Raw genomic sequence first — 17,639 nt, forward strand, 5'->3', positions numbered from 1 at the left:
TATTAACCTTTATCAATCAAAAATATAATCTCATAAAAATATTGAAGTATATTGAGATCTATTATCTATAAGAGCATTTAGATTAGTACTTCAATGTATTGCTGTCCTTTAATTGAGTCCCCTATCATATATTCCATTATTTTCATTGGGATCAACACAGGATAACAAAGTCTGTAATTACTTCAGGTATTGCCCCATTTACCCTTTCTGTGTCTTGGCAGAAGATTATTTTCTTAGCTTGCTCCTCTGAAAATTACCATTAAGAATTGGAAATGAGTCTTTGATCGCATTGGAGATCCAGAACAATTCAGTCTTGTCCTATAGCAGTTCTCCTCTAGCTATTAGTTGAGAGTTATCTGGATGTGCTGAGTTAGAACTGCTTTTGAATTAAATGAATTTAAAATAGCTTCTATCACAATATTTTGTCTCAGTACTAACAGAATGGGTTCATTATAACCACATAATTTACTTTCTACAAGCAAAGTACATAGTAGAAATGTTTATGGAAAATCTCTGTGTCTGTGTTATTAACACTTGCCCCTTGCTTATTGAACAATATCCCAATATAATTAAGATACTGATCGTTATTAGTGTAATAAAAAGTCTCTTCCTTTGGTATTAATTGTAGTGGTCAGAGACTCTTATGGCTTTCAACTTTCCTCATTAGTGGTTTGCTTTCCACTGGCTAATTTATATTCATTGCTATTATCATCCCATTTTCTAAATGACATTTTCCAAGAGATTTGTTTGTTTTCCTGTGCTTCATCTGGGTTATTAATTAATTTCTCCTCTTGTCTTGATCATAGCTTTGGAAATTTTGTGGCCTCGAGGGAAATGTTCCAAATCAAAATTTACTTCTTTTTTATAAGTATTATTTATTTTAAATTATTTTACACAGAGGATCCACCTTACGTTTGTTCCATTTCTTTTTTAAAAGCAGTCTTTGAAAGCTCCAAACACACACCCTTGATATGGACTCCACTGCTTTTGCATGCAATGAGTATAATGATGTCATGTACTCAAGGAACTGCTTTTTATTTCTGGAACCAATACCCGTTTCTATCTAGATAATATAAACTTCACTTTTTTCTTTTTTATTTGGAGGCAGTGCTTTTTGACCCAGTAAAGTGTCTTCTGCAGTTTCTGTATTCTGTGGTGCCTGTAATGGTGGCAGTGTGACACTTCCCTTCTGATGTGTCCCTGTGTGGCAATTTAACAGTCTTTGAAGTCAAGACAGATAGGGAAGGAGCTGAAAACAGTATTCTTAGATAAGCAATGTATCACCCAGTCATTGGTGATTCTGTGTGAACTGATGTCTCCAAAAGTACCAGTTGAACTTTTTGAACAGAGGATGAGTGGGACTTGAGAGGGGACCTGAAGAGGTTAGAAATCTGTCTCACTCTCTTTTAGTGCATACAGATTTAATATGTTTTAGCTCTTCCCCATGTCTTTAAAATATTGTATTAGAGAATCATGTTTCACTCTAGATTTTGGACACTGTGACCAGAATATGAATATCCTTCTATAGAATATTCTTGGAGTAACAAGAATACTCTGGAAAAACTTCTGCTTTAGTGTAGGCCATGCTTTTGCAATATTTTCTCTCCTTACTCCCTTCAGTCATGTCTCCAGGGAATTTTCTAAATAGTTACTGCAACCATAAAAATATAGTGTGGGGTTTTTTTTAATTAGGTAGGCAGAAAAGCAGAATTAAGGTTTTAAAGTCACATCAAATCTTTCTGCTTCTACCATTTATCATTGTCCAACTAGAAAGGTTTCTTATGTGCTTAAATAAATTGTTCCCCTCTTCTGTGAATTTTAGTACAATCCCACCTAGTTCAGACATTTCAACAGCAGTAGTTGCCACCATAACTACTTCTTATAGGAAATGTTTTTGTAAGTTAAACCCTCATATTAGATTAGTGACTTTTTATTGCACTAGATATGGAAATATTCAGTGAATAACCAGTCACTGCAAGAGGCTTTTCAGCAGCAATTCTCCAAAGCAGTGCACTGAAAAGGAGAATGATGGGGTTGGATTAGCAATGGCCATACCAAAAGAAATATTGACCCACTTTCACTAAAAATCCATCAGTTACTACAGGAAGATGAATTTAACAATACCAGGAATATTTACAGCTGAAAACATTTTGTATCAAGCCATGCAGCCTGTGTGTTATTGTTCGAGAAATTGTAGCTTTGCATTTCTGTTTGCCAGCAACTTGCTGCTGTACTACAAAAGCACAATTATTCATGTCAATGGAAGTGACTTCTGATAACACCCTACCCCTGAATTCCCTCTCTTCCTCATTGTGTTCTGGGTGAGGCCTCTCTTTATCCCTGATTTGTTACAGGAAAGAAAAATGTTTTTAATCTCTTTATGATTTTACATTTTATAGTGGTTATATATATATATTTTAAAATATCTTTTTTAGTCTGTTCTACAGCCTGCATGGTTTTGTTCAAATCTAGATTGGGTAAGACCAGTTTAGGTTTTGCTGATTTTGTTAATTGTCCCTTAGATATTGCATGTTTTCAGACCAGAAAAGTTCCACCTGCTGTCCCCTCTCAAAGCATGTTGGCAACAAGTCGGAGGATCTTTGTGAATGTGCCCATTTCAGAATCACTTATAAATTAAAGGCTATATAGAAACTCTGATTTAGTAAGTATGTTAAAGAAAATGCTTTCCAGAATGTTGCTTTGGCTCTTAAGAAACACCAGTTTTACATTAAATTTTTTTTTAAAAATAGGCAGCTCAAATATTTAAAAGTAAAACAGCAAAAGATGAAAGAACAAAAAAAGCATTCTAAAGTTGTCTATTTTAACCCCTTTTGTTTTTCAGCGATTATGTATTTTCTGTACTCAGAGGTTATGTGTCTCTCCCCACTTATCCCATAGGTTTTAAAAGAACATATAGGGAAGAGTAACATCATACAAATTTGGTTCTTTTCTGTAGGAGAATTATTGAAAGAACAGGTTCTTACTTTGCATGGCCTTGTACTGGTATAAAAGAAGTACCTGCTAACAATGATTTTGAAGAGCAGATATGAATATGATTTAAAAATGTTGATTCCAACAATATTGTAGTGCAAATCCAGATCATAAATCTTAGCTGATTTCTCTTGATTTAAACTATTGGCCTTCCTCTCTGATATTTAAATCTTACTGGGGGAAGTTTTCTTTCTTGTCAGTGGGAAGCTTGGCAATACAGATTGGAATGTTTGCAGTCTAGTTACATGATGTGTCAGCCTGGCTGATATATCAACTCCAGACACAGTTGGATCAAACTGTGGATTTATTTGGTGAGTTTAAGACAGAATTTCTACTCACCTACTGCCCCATCCCTTCTATTTAAGATTTTTCTGTCAAATATCATTTATGCTTTGAAAATCTTTATGGGAACAGATGAATTCTGTCCAGTAAAAAAGGCTAATAAGAAAGTTTCCACATGCATTGACCAAAGCCCATCATGTCAATGCATTGTCCATGCAAAAGTGGTTGGATTTATTTTCCTTTGAAGGATGATTAAGGCATAATTTGACAGACTGAGGCTTTGACCTATAAATACACATTTTTAAAGGATTCTTAAAGAATTCTTCTTTGCAAAGATATTATTCTTTTTTGGAAATGTATTGCTCCAAGTGAACCCAAATCTGAATTTCTATTCAATTTGGTTGTGTTTGAAAAAAACACATTTAACTGCTTATTAAAAATAATTTACTTACACCTACACTAATCAAACACATGACAAAGACTTTAATCCTCAGAAGAATCATTGATTATTTCAGGAAAAAAATAAAAGGAAAACAAAGGGAAAAGCAAATGGAGAGAAAATTATCAAGAGGAACTGGGAGAGGGCAGCAGATGGGAAGAAAAGGAAAAGCAACCAATTTGGTACCTGTGAGAGCCTACATCTGGAACTGGTAAAGAATAAATTGTTTTAAAAGCTTGTGCTATCACATAAAAGCAGGCAAACTCATTCTAAGGGAATGATGGAAGCTTTTAACTGGAAAAAAGAGAGAAGGAGTAAGAAAAGAGACCTTCCTGACTTGTAGTTTTCCAGTAGATTGATGTGACTACTGCAGATGCCTCAAATACAAATTATTTATGTACATACACACACACACACACACACATACACATATATATACATATAAAATGCATGTGCTCTTTGTAATTTTTTTGGTTAATGAAGGATTTTTCTATGCTTATTGAAAGAAAAAAAAAAAGAAAATATTACTGAGCCAATTAGGTAATTTGTAAGATTCACACATCCAGCATGGCAAATGGATCTCTTGAGACAACACTTTTTACTTTTTGATTAAATCCAGAATACCAAAGCTAAAACCCAATGTTCCAGGGCCTGTGTAAAAATTCCTATTATCTCAGGAAGAGCAATTATTCTCTGATGTAAGTTACAGCACTGTCTTGGAATGGCAAAAAGGCTAAACTAGGATTGAAATAGTATTCTAAACTAATTCAGCTGAGAAGAGGAATTAGCAAATAATTACCATGTTCAATTATTATATTTGAATAGTACTTTTTATTACAGTCTCAAGCAAATACATTTGTTTATCCCAGTAACACATCTCTGTGCTAGGAGTTTTCATATTATGCTTCACAAATTTGGAACTGTTAAGAAGCAAACAAACTACTGGAGATTTCATCCATATAACTAGAAATATGAATATTCATGACTGCAAGTGTGATATTTCACCCTGAATTCTGTTGACAGTGGATGATGCCATAGAAGAGTTTGATGCTCTCTCTGAATTTTATCTTTAATTCAAGGTCCATATAGCATATTTGGTACTTTAGTTTAGTATCCATAATCCAGCAACACACATTTTGGCTTCTCTGTTTTGATAACAGCATTTTTCTCTTTTTAATCAAACCTGTTTTAAGAGACAGGTATAGCTCAAGGGGAAAAAAAAGTCCAGGTTTAAAGTTGAATTCCAGTAGCAGCATCTTGCTTTGTCCGGACTGTTAAAGAGGATCAGTAAGACAATTAAAGAGGATCATTTAATGAGAATGAGGTGAAGTGCTTGTCTAATGTACCTATGGCTTCAGCCTGACCAGGGAAGAGAGATTATTCATCTGAATTCAGACTGCATCCTTTGATTTGGGACAGAAGTATAATTTAAAATTATTAATTTAAATTTTTAATCTTTTTTCGTTCCTTTGGCTAAAAATAAAATAACATAGAACAAAATTTGTAATTCCCTGATGCTTCAGGGAAGATTTTTTTCCCCAATAAATAAGATTCTGGCTCTGATCATGCAGCTGAAGGGCTTTACACTAAGTTTAAAAAAGACTTTAACTTTTCCCCAGTAAAGGTCTATATAAATTTAGCTGCTCTCAGCCCAAAAATCTCAGATATCTGGAGACAGAATCCTATACTTTAGATGCATTTGATATAAAGGAACATCTTCTCTAAGGGAGTCTTTCAAAAGAAAAACATTTCTGCTGTCTGATGATCAGTTGACATTAGGGAAGAGAGGATGTAGCTAAACATAAGACTTTGATGAGCCAATTTAAGAGAACCTCTTTATGACCTATATTTTGTATTTGTTTCCATTACACTTTTAATGTAGCAAGCTCTTATTTCTTTAATTAAATGTATAGTCCTGCATACAAGATTTCACATTACTAGAAATGCTTAAGTGACTGTACTTCTGCAGTGGGAAGAATGAGACGACAATATATTATATGAGAGAAAAACTTAATACAATTCTCCTGAAGGTAAAACAGATACTTCCTGTGTCTGATTTAGCTGATGTTATACCTAGCAAGATGCTGGCATTAAGGAAAGAATTGTAGGGAAGTAAGGTTTTGACTTAGTCAGTATTACAACGCCCCAGGTTATCAGATATTCTTGACCTTCATTCCTAGATTGACTTCTCATGCTGTTTGAAAGGCAGGTTTTCCATGCCATAGACTCAAGGTAACACTTCTAGAGAACACCAATAGCACACACAGGAAGTCTTCTATCTAGATAAGGGGAGGAAGAGCTGGGTTGATCTGTTTTTTCTTCACTTGGTTGTGAATTTTTCAATTTGGTTGTGCATACATCAAATATTATATCTATGATAATATCTAATACCATTTGAAGTATCCTCATTATTTTGCCCAGTTACAGTTATTTGGTTTTTTTTAGAAAATATGTTATCCAACAGATTTATATAAGTGATAAGGCTTGGCTCAGTCTCCCTTTATTATTTATGGATAAACAAATAAAAAAAGGACATAAACAGCCATAGAATTTTTTTTAAGCTTTATCAATAAATTATAGCCTTGCTATGAAAAGCGTGCTGTGTAAATGCATTTTCTGCTAGCTATACATTAAAATCTTACAAGGGCATGAGGAATTGAAAGTGTCTTTCTAATGGATCATCCATCTCAGAAATTATTTGAAGTCATGGATTAAATGTCACCTTTGAAAGCTTTTGGTGATTTATTTTGGATCTTAGAAGAAATAACATCTCTACTGCAAAATAAAATTATTGCATTTTCATATTCTGCATTAGTTTTTTCTGGAAAAATATTTTTAGAAAAATAACCTGATGATGCTTCCTCCCCCCACCTTTGAAAGTTTCTAGCATTCCATGTTGCATCGGTAGAGGAGTTTCCAAGACAAAGCAGAATGCTTAATGGGAATTGTGTGCACCATGCACTGAAAAGATGACACTGGGTAAATGTGCTGATATAGTTACTCAGTTGCCAGTACACAGAACCTGGGCAGAGTTTAGCATTGAACTTCAAAAAGAATTGAAGTATTGTTGCAAACCCTTACAGTTCTTGCAATAGAAGTGAAGGGAAATATCAAAAGTATTTATCAATTTGACACAATCATTTAAGAAAGGGGTAGAGAGAAGGCTCTGTGTCCCTTCCCCTGCCCCAGGCAGAGTGAAAAGTATTGATGGAGAGATGATTGACAGTCAGTTAAAGCAATAGAAAGATCCTTTGGCCTTTTCATGGATTTTAATCAGGTTTGGAAACACATTAAATAGAATTAACTTCAGACATTTAATTGCAATGCCTGAGCTAAGAGCTGAGTTACTTTAAGCACCTCTGTAATTGAAGAAGATTGATAGACATGTCCAAAGGCAATTCAGCCTCCTTAGTATCTGGACTGTCCCTCTGGTACTAACCCATTTTCTCCTCTGTGATAGTTTCCAGACTGAAATTTTTCAAGTGGCTAAAATGAGACAAATTGAATCCAGGTTTCAGAAGCCAAAATCATTTTGTACTGATGAGGAGAAGCAGAGACAAAATTATTGATGGATCTAGCTTTACAGGCACTGAACACAGTAGAGCTCTGTTTGCCTTAGTTTACCTGTATTTTGAAGTATCCAAGGAATTTTCTATCAACTGATTTTTTCATAAAAAAGCAAAGGGGACTGATCTATTTATCAAGTGCCTGCAAAACTATTCTGGCAGACAAGCTCATAGGTAAAGATGCAGTCTCACTATTTTAATAATCAGGAAAAGTATCAATAAGGCAATATGCAGTGATCCCTTATCTTTTTGAATATGAAAGTTCTGGATCTTACGTGTTCTTTAAATGTACCTCTGAGAAAGTGCTGGGGACACTGTAAGATTTAAAAAGTACAGAGTTAAGAGAGTTAAATTTATGTTGTTGGAAAATGTACATGAAAAAATCAAAACCTTTGTTACAAAGAGAAGATAGAACTTCAAGATCTTCATGCAACTCTGAGAAAATGAAGGACTAAATTTTAATGAGTTAAGGCCAGTGAACATTTTCAGAAAAGGACTTCCAAACAAGAAAGGAACTCTTTGTTTTAAGTGAATAAAGAGCTTTAGGTAATCAGAATTGCAGATTTTCTATTATGAGCTAAGAGAAAGCCTTGATGTTCTACTAACCTTTGCCTAAAGACTCAGTAAAAGCCTCTTTCAGGAGTACAGTACTGAAAATAGGAAAAACAACAGACTGTTGGTATCATGAACAGGGCAGGGAAAAAGCCCTAAAGATTCTCTAATGTCATTATGCATGTTTCAGAAAAAAGTTTATTTTGTACACTGTGGTCAAGTCTGGTTATTTCTCATATAAAGTGTTATGGAAACAGAATTGATCTAAATATAGGAGATAAAAGTGATTGAGACATAGGGCAATAAAAATAGACTATAAAAATAGACTATAAATGTTGGGATTATAATGAAGCAAGAGAATGAAAATGAAAGGCCGCGAAACTGGAAGAATAAGAAGATAATTTGTGTGTTCCATTTACAGGAATTCCATTGTACAAGGGGATCCCATTAGACAAGATCAAAAGGAAGTCAGATGGATTGAAAGTAATGCATATAAATATGAGAGGATGTTTCTAGTTGCTGTGCTTTCCGTTGCTGTCCACTTCATCACATGCTTTCACACTGCTGCTATTTCCTACCGGCAGAAGTCCTATTCAGACCTTGTAGGACATGTTTTTTCAATAGCAGAGCACAAAATCTTGGTTCCATTTATAACATGAGTGTTAGCTGATGTCTATGGCTTAGATTGTGTCAGATGAGTTAGTGCTTTCCTGCCATGTTTCCGTGGTACAGAGGACTGCCCCACAACTCTTACCTTTCTTCATAGCTGAAAGAACAGCTAAACACTGCTGACATTCCTGAGATGCCAGACTTTTTCTTTCTACCTGCGGATGCCATTCCTGTGCTGTGGGAAGAAATCCTCTTGTAGATACTGATTTCCAGAGTATCCACACAACTAAATTCATGATTACTATATCAAATGGGAGAAAAAAATAAAGTTAAAAACCAAATGAAAATAGAGATATGCTAGCCAGAATACCTGACTCCAATTTTTTTATACTTTAGTGGAACTTAACTTTCATTTGGTGATATTGAACAGAACAAACTTGTTAAGCAGAATGGAAACAGGCTGAAAGTATGTGGCAGTTACCTGGCCCAAAATATCGGTGCTGGTTTGTTGCCTTTAAAGTAGTCAAAAGTGTATTCTGGGAATGGGCATACGGTCCGACAAAGAAGTTTGCCATTAGAAATATGGGAAACATAAGGACGTGGTAAAACAGAACATCATTTAAAAGCACTTACATTCTTTTAAAATGCACTATAGGATGTTAAAAAGGCTGCTACAAACATTCCTGCAATTGGGGCCATGGGCTGTTGCTCTTCAGCAGATACATAAGGCTGAGTAGGATATGGCTTTCTTAGGCACACTGGTGGAAAAGACCTCTCAAGTTTGTGACCAGTAGATGAAAAAGGTTTCGTACATGGTCAGAATAAGTGTTTATACATGCTGGCTTTTTGTCTTGATGGATAGTTATTGTACCAAACATAGTACTGCGATAAAAGATAAATACCTGAAATCAAAATATTATTCATGGCCAGTTAAAAAACAACTAAACATCCTTAAAACAATAATTTTATAACTTTGTATTTACATAACTACCTTGAAAGGCACAGACATTTTTCCCTGGGCGAAAATGAAATTTCAAAAATTGATTCAAGTTATTCTGAAGATATATTTAACCCAGAGATAAATATTCTGAACAGTTGCTGGAATAGCCTATATGAGTAAAAATGCACTAAAGATTCATTGCCTTTGCTTTGGCCAGGATGGATGAGGGAGAAAGAAATAATTTGGTTCTGTGTGAAAAAGACAGGAATATTATTGAATTGCTTTTTAAAAAGCTTTTATGGCTAAAAGACATAAAATTTGAAACATAATTTCAAATACAAAAGCAATCTCACAATTTAAGTGAGGCAAGTATTAGTTATATCTATTTTAGGATGAACCGATGCAGTCCTGAGATTTTGGAATGAGACAGAACTGCTGTTTGCATGTTGCTTTTTAAAAAGGCAGGAACATGAAAGGAAGCTTCAGTGTCTGTCTCACTGGGGAATGCTTAGGACCATGCTGTGTTTGAACACTCTGTCTTCCCCATTTTTGTCTGAAAGCCAAGTGAATGTTTTAGTCTGAATCAGATGACTGCAGGATGTACAGAAATGTGTGGCTGCTGATGAGTGATATTCTTTTTGAGGTGAGGTGGAAGGTCAGTTGTAGATGTTTTTCTCTGCCAGTCTGCACCTACCAGAGACTACTAAATCAACAAGGCATCTACCTCCCATGTAAGCCTACTAGTTCAAACAGTTTTATCCAAATTGACCTCTCAGTGGTTCATGTGGGATGTTGGTGCTGGAAGTCCCTCAAAGCAAATTCTGAGAGGAAAATGATTTGTGTCTTGATTCTTTATCCATTACTTTTTTCATTAGTTTGATTTTTAACTCTCTTGAATTTGTTCTTCCTCTCTCAGAAAAATAATTATATTAAACTAAAAAATCAGGATTGGAATATGTCATGGGAAGTAACTGAACCATGATATAGGAGTGGATGATCTAATTAAAACACAAACTTTTATGCACAATCTGTCTCTTCTATCATCTGATCAGGGTGCCTGACATTTCAAGTGAAGTATGCAACAAAACTACTTCACCTACCAAGTATATGAGGTATCACGTCTCACCTTTTAAATGAGCACTGGCACTTTAGACAGCTATTACCCTGTTTCATCTGTGTAGAATATGCACTCATGCCACATTTAAAGCTAAGTATCTCTGGAGGAGCAAATACTTTACTGTGGGATTATATCTGATTCTTTGTACAGACTATTAGCCTGGGAAAGGTGGCTAAGAAAGGGTGAGATGAACAGCTTGATCCCCTGTTTTCACAACTGCATTAATTATCGTAACCAGTTTGGTTCATTGCAGTCCCTCATTTGTGCTCATATTGACTTTTAAGATAATTAAATATATTATTTTACAAACTCCAGAAGACTTTAAGACAGAATAATGAATGGATCATTGACTAAACTGCAGTCAATAGGCTATTATTATTTTCCTTAATACAGCGATACTGAAAGGTTCTACTTCATTTCAAAGATTATAGTTACTGATCAGTAACTGCAAAAATAGAGAAAAAGCCACTTGGAGTGTTGGATAATAAGGAGATGACATGAAAAATTATGGTTGGGAAAGTAATTCTCAAATTCAGTTTAACTTGGAAGGTGGCTGCCTTTCTCATTCAAAAGTAACACTGATTTTGCTGCCATTTAGTTAGGATGGGTGAACTCCTCTTGCCTAATTCTGTAAATTCAGAAGTTTACTTTTGAGACCAGTCCGGCCATCACTCTATCAACGTTTCAGTTAACATCCTCTGTGACAAAGAGTAAGAGGTGAGGACACGGTGTCTGACATGGACACTCCTAACGTTATTAAAATGGAACTCTGAGGAGCTGCTCTTCTCCAAAATGTCTTTCCAAATAACCCCACTGAGTCATCATTTGACATATGATGTGGACTTTTCAGTACATTTGAACAGGTTCTGAAATTCTTGGCAGATAAAAGGAAAAACTATTATGGTGCACTGGAATGATGCAAAAAAACCTTATATTAGTGTAGCTATTGTAGAATAGATAAAATCTGATCTCATCTTGGAAAGACTCCTTTTGGACAAACTGGGTAGTCATGGAGAAATGATACATGAAATAGAGGAAATTATTAAAGAGCTTTCACATACAGACGAACTTGTTAAAAGAAGGTAATTATTGATTTTGTGATTAGGGGGGAGCATTCAGACTAAATGACTCCTGTGAATGTAGTCAGATAGATTAATGTCTTTATGCCATCAGTTGCCATTAAATGAGTTCACAATTAATGGAAGGTCACTTTTTGAGACCAGTGCTGAAAAGGATTGTGTGGGAACATAAGAGACAGGAACATTATTGTTGTTTGATAAAGTAAAAATATTTACAAATTATGTAGTTGTGGTGTGTGAGAATATTTTGTTGCTTTATACAATATTCAGACTTTTTATGCTCTTTTCGGGGTAGCTAATAGAGTAGAAGGGAGATGGGTACAAAGACGGGTATAACTTCTAATAAAAGATAAAGTTGATAAATAATGTGAACAGGTGAGAAAAAAAGGAAATTATCTAGAAATGGACATATAATTTACCTGCAGCAGATAAATAGGGCAGGAAGCCCTTCCATGCAGTTGGACCTCTCCCCAGGCTGGTCCTGGGGGTATCTCAGAGAGCTGTTCCAGCCAGGGAAGAGCCAGATCCAGTGGAAACAGCCAACGGTGGAAGTGCTGTGGGCACACTCAAGAAGATGTATGATGTGCTCACTGAGCTGGAAGCAGTAGGCTTTACATTAGTGGATACATTGCTTCCAGTTTGTGATGGATGTCTTCACACTATGCATCATTTTCCTGGTACAGGAAAAAAAAAAAAAACTACTCAGGAAGGATAATCTACAAAATGGTGTTAAGAAAAAGAACCAAGGGATATGTTAAATTAAGCCATATCAGTGGGAAAACCTATCAAAGCTCAGTAAGCTATTTGGCAGCACTTTTCTCCCACCATGAGGTAAATGACAAGATAGTGGCAAAAGATGAGATTTATTTTAATGAAATGTTCTCTGAGACAATCTCAGTGCTGTAGATTATGGAATGTAAGGAAAAAGGGCCAAGTTCCTCACCATTTAACCAGGACTCACTTTAGGATAATGTTGAGCAGATATTCCTGGTGTAGAATTTAACCAAACTCCTAAAACATTAGATATCAAATGATGGCACATAAGTTTTGTGCAGTATTTACATAATTTTAATGCAAATAATTATAAAATGTGAACTCCTCTGAAGGCATCTGCAAAACTTGTGTTTCAACAAGCCTGTCAAATTTCCACTTGAGGGTACTTTCAGGGTAGGAATAAATACAATCAATAATGACTTTGAAGAGATTGGAATATGAGCCTTCAGAGGATAATATTTTCTTCAAACATTAAGATTTTAAAACTGGTTATTATAGAGGGCCTAAAGAATTAGTCTTCCACTTGTTATTGAGTGGGACTCAGGCACTTCATTTCCTCTAAGTGGTTTGCAACTCATAGCATAAAAGAATCACCTTCAGGGGTTTGTGTGCCCTTTAACAGAAATGCAAATGGATGCAGACAGCATCCACAGAAAAGTTTCTTTTTCTTACATGTGGACTTGGTTTATACTGTTTAAAAAATAAATGCCTCCAGATGACCCACCTGATTTTATATATGTTAGTAAACTCATTATTGCACCAAGAGAAAATATTTTTTAATACATGCATTTTGCTGAATCTCAGTGCTTCCTCAGTCAGGTTTTTGCCTCTCTTGCATTTCAGGAAAGTTTATCTTTGGCTTATTGGGAGTAAAAATAGCCACATTCCTTTTTCTTGCAATGCTAAATTATTTCTTCTTTACTTTCTTGTCTTATTATTGTGTTTACATGAATTAAATATTTGGTCTGAGACCTATTTTATACTAGCACTGAATCTTCAGGGTTAAGGTGTATCATTTGGTATTCAACCATAGGTGGAAAAAGTGTCTGAACAAATATATCTGTCTGTATGTGTACTTCTTGAATATTGTGCTTCAGGCACAATTTTAACTATTTCCCTTTAATTATATTAAGACATATGCACACATTTTCATGCATATATTCCTACAGTTGCATACATAAACCTTTAACATTTCACTAGTGAATCTTGATAGCTTCAGCACTAGAATTGTTTTGGCCAGCAGAACTGAATAGGAAATTATGAGGGTAATGGTCTGTAACTGTAAGCAGCTACCCTTTGTAAAGACAGAGTGAATCTACTGCTGTAAAGAACTTTTTTAGTATCTTCCTGTAAAATAATCTTTTCAGCAATCTTTTGAAGTCAGAATTGAGTTAATGATGGAGGTTTGCTCCCGTATAAGATGCAGAAATCAGCTCTGACTAGACCTATGCCCCACAACATGTTTTACTCATAATCTAGATGTGCATGCAAATCAGATTGGTTTTCAAAACCCAAAAAGTTTAGAAGAAGAAAGGAGAGGGAGAAGGAGGAGAAGGAGTAGTTTTGTAGTTCCATGCATTTTTTATTGCCAAAGCTAAGGGTGTTTTTGATGCTGCTCGGGCACGTAACCACGGAAAGTAAAGCATGTCTCATTGAGAGGACAGTTGCATTTGAAGAGTATTTCTCTTGTTTCTATCGGCAATAGCTGAGGAAGGCTGGAAGAGTCCAACTCATCAACTAATACCATAATAAATAGGGAGCCTGGATAGAGCTTCAGAAACTAATAATTGCTATTAATGAGGTTCCTACCATCCATTCCTTGTCTTGAATCAATGAGTAGTTTCTAATCCACACAGAACATGTGCTGCCTTGAAGATAATTCTGGTATAACAAGGAAACAAGGTACAAATTCAAAAAGTTTTTTTTTCTCCCCAAATCAAATTATTCTTGAAGTGAATTAAAGAACTTAGAAACTTAATATAACTTTTGAGTAATGCAGCATGTTTTTCATTCTCCTTCTTTCTTTTCATCTGTTGCTATTCACCCACTGAAATTTAATTTTCCTTTTTATTTTCTTCTTTCTCTTCAGCCCATGGGTCATCTATTTATTGTTACTGTGTTCAAGTCTCTTGTTAATGGACTACCCATGTGAAGAAAAACTGTAATGTCATGTTACTTGTGTCTATCAACCGTGCCTCAGCTGTGCTGTGAATCAAAAGGGCTGCCCAATCACTTTGAGGCAGTATTCATGTCTCATTGCAGTGGACAACACTGAAGAAATTTGATTGCAGTACTTAAACATTAATATATCTATTGGACAAAGCCCTGCTGACTCCTCAATTCTTTCTTTATATACTAGAGAAAGGATTAAAAATAAGTATATGGTTAGTATTTAAAGCCAAACAAGTTTCTGATGGAATTAAGTCATAATATTTTTACATATTGTGTAAAATATACGTCCATATACAGGGAAAAAATATCCAATAGTGAATTCTTCATGTACTCTCTTCAGATCAACTTTGAATCTTTTTCTAGGAGATAAGTAAGAAAGTTTTCATCTTAGTATGTGGGTTCTAAGCAAAATATAAAATCATGGAGCATAAAAGTAGTTACAGCAAATGGCTAAAACATGACATCTGATCCTAAACTCTTTAGTAGCTATTAAAGTCTATGAAATCTGAATTGATCACTAGCTTTTCATTATCTTTTTCTGTATCTTAACATATATATTCCAATGAGCTATATAGGCTTTTTCTCTTTTCTTGGAATTCAGTTTTAGTCAATGGCTGTATTCACAGTATAAATATTACGTTCTCACATCACCTTGTATGAACCCCCACACTCTTGCCAATAACCTCCTGATGGGGCATGCAACAGCACAATGTTTAAGGAAAGATTTTATGGCAGCATGTTCAATCCCTTCTAATACGGCTGTTGTCCTCTGAGAAACCTTTTTAAGGAAGCTCAGTTGTTTGATATTGGTGAAGCAAGAGATATCCAAGGTACTCATTCTGTTTCCTTGAGGGATTTTACAACAGTGGAATGAAGGAAAATTTGTGAAGATCTTGATAGTCAAGAAGAATATCAGTCAAGAGTACCTCAACTTGTTGAGACTTGGCAGGTAAATTATTCTTTTTCATGCTGTTTTCTAAAGGCCCATGTATACCACACTTCTGCATGCTCTCGTTTTCAGATGCTGATTTATTAGGACTTCCTGGATATGACACAGGGGCTCTTTCTCAAGAGCTGATTCTGGAACACAGCCTGAAAAGAATTAGCCAGCTCATTTGCCAGGAAAGAAAAGCAGGCAATGATCAAACAGATTGGACAGAAAATTGCAAACTTTTCCCCAACTGTTCATCCATTTTTTGTCAGAATATTTTAAACTGTAGTGTATGAAAACCACAGGGAAAACCATAGAATGATATAAATAACATGCATGACTAATAAAACAAACCCTCAGAAATCCCTGTGCAGACATTCAGGCATTGGAAGAAGGAAGTTAAAAATATAGACTCATACCTTCACAGCCAAAGCAACCTAGTGTACGTTCCTGCTTAGGAGTAATAGAAAAGCAAGCTGTAAAGAAGCCAGGGGAGGTATCCCACACTGTGAATGAGGATATTTATGCACAGGCTAAATGTGGTAAAGGAAGTAGGTGGGGAACAAGGTATGAACTCTGATGATCTATTTGAAAGGTCGCAATAAGGTCTCTTTAGACAGGATGTACCTGTGGTTTGGATACCTCCAAATTTTTGGAATGACTGTTGCTACGTATTTTCTAAGGCATCCCAGAAGATTCTGCAGCACCTCTTCCTTGCCTTTTGCATTTAATATGGTAATGTTGCAAGGAGACTGTGAACTGTTTCTTTTAGCAAGTCCTGTAGCATGCCTATTACAGTAATGGAAATTACTCCTGAGATGCAGTCAGTGGTGAAGTATAAATGGCTGTGTGAGAATGAGTTAATCTGCTGCCTTTGTTAGATGTTTATCCATGTGTGGGAGGCCTTGGTAATTAATGCACTTTCTCCTGATCTGCAGATACTGTCATCATTCCCATATGTGAATTATATCTCTGTTTTCATAGGTTTGGAACCTGACACTGACACTAGTAAACAGATTAAAGTCACTAATATTAATGTCAGAAGAGACTCAAGAAATTTTATATGGAGCCACCTGTGTTTCACTTCATGCCATTGCTTCTTGTCCTGTCACTGGGTGCCACTGAAAGCAGCCTGGCTCCATGTTCTTTACTCCCTTTGGGTATCTGTGCAAACGGATGAGATCTCCCTGAGATCTGCTGCTGCTTTTTTATTTCATCTACACAGTAATATCACTGTACACTGTTCAATTGTATGTTTACTCTCACAAGCCATAATATAGAGTGTATGTTTCCATACTGTGACCAAACGAAGTAGTTTAACAGTGTGAAGTGAGATGATATTACAATATTGTTGGCATAAATATATATGTTCCTGAAAGTGGTTTAAAAAATTATCTTCACTAGGCAGAAGTTTATCATGTTTTGTTATTTCAAAGGCTTTTAACTTTATCTATGGTATCTTTACTAATACACTTGAAGATGTCAGTATCTTATTTTAAGAGACAACCAAAAGGTATTTTTCCATAAATTCTGAGCTTTTAAAAGACCACAGTCCATTGTTTTCTGTATTGTAAGTAGTTAATATACAAAGCTTCCTCTTGTATATATAAGCATAATCTAGAATTTAGTAAGATATCCAGATACCACTGGGGGCTATAACATAAAATGAACTGCCCCAAAGAACACAGATGAGAATTATTGAAATCAGGATGGAAATATATGTTTAAAAAACAAAACATCCTCCTGAGTTAAATAAAAGCAGAGTTACGATCAATGCCTAGTGAATCAGGCCAATACCTCTTTGCTTTCATAGAGAATGTAGGGTCCTCCTTTAACTTAATTTTTAAAGATTTTAATATTTACACCAAATGAAGAAAGAACTTGTTTGACTTTAACAATTGATATTTTCTACAGTTTTTGGTCTAAAAAAAAGAATTTTGTTATCTATGTGTGCTTTTCTTCAGACTGAGCTGGGTAAGAACGTTATTTGTCTGGGATATGCCACAGCTATTCCGCCCACCTCTTCTAAGACATAACTACTAGGTCTTTTAGCACCAAATGGAGTTCATAAGTATCTCATGTATTGTTAGGAAAGATTTCTTTATACACTGCAGCACCATTCTGAAGGAAAAAAAAAGATTTTAAAAGATACAGAAATTATTTTTTTAGTTCCTGCTCCCTGAAAGA

The sequence above is a fragment of the Agelaius tricolor genome, unplaced genomic scaffold, assembly GCF_023055355.1.
Source record: "Agelaius tricolor isolate 1412-34295 unplaced genomic scaffold, bAgeTri1.0.p SCAF_6, whole genome shotgun sequence".
In the NCBI taxonomy this organism is placed as follows: Eukaryota; Metazoa; Chordata; class Aves; order Passeriformes; family Icteridae; genus Agelaius; species Agelaius tricolor.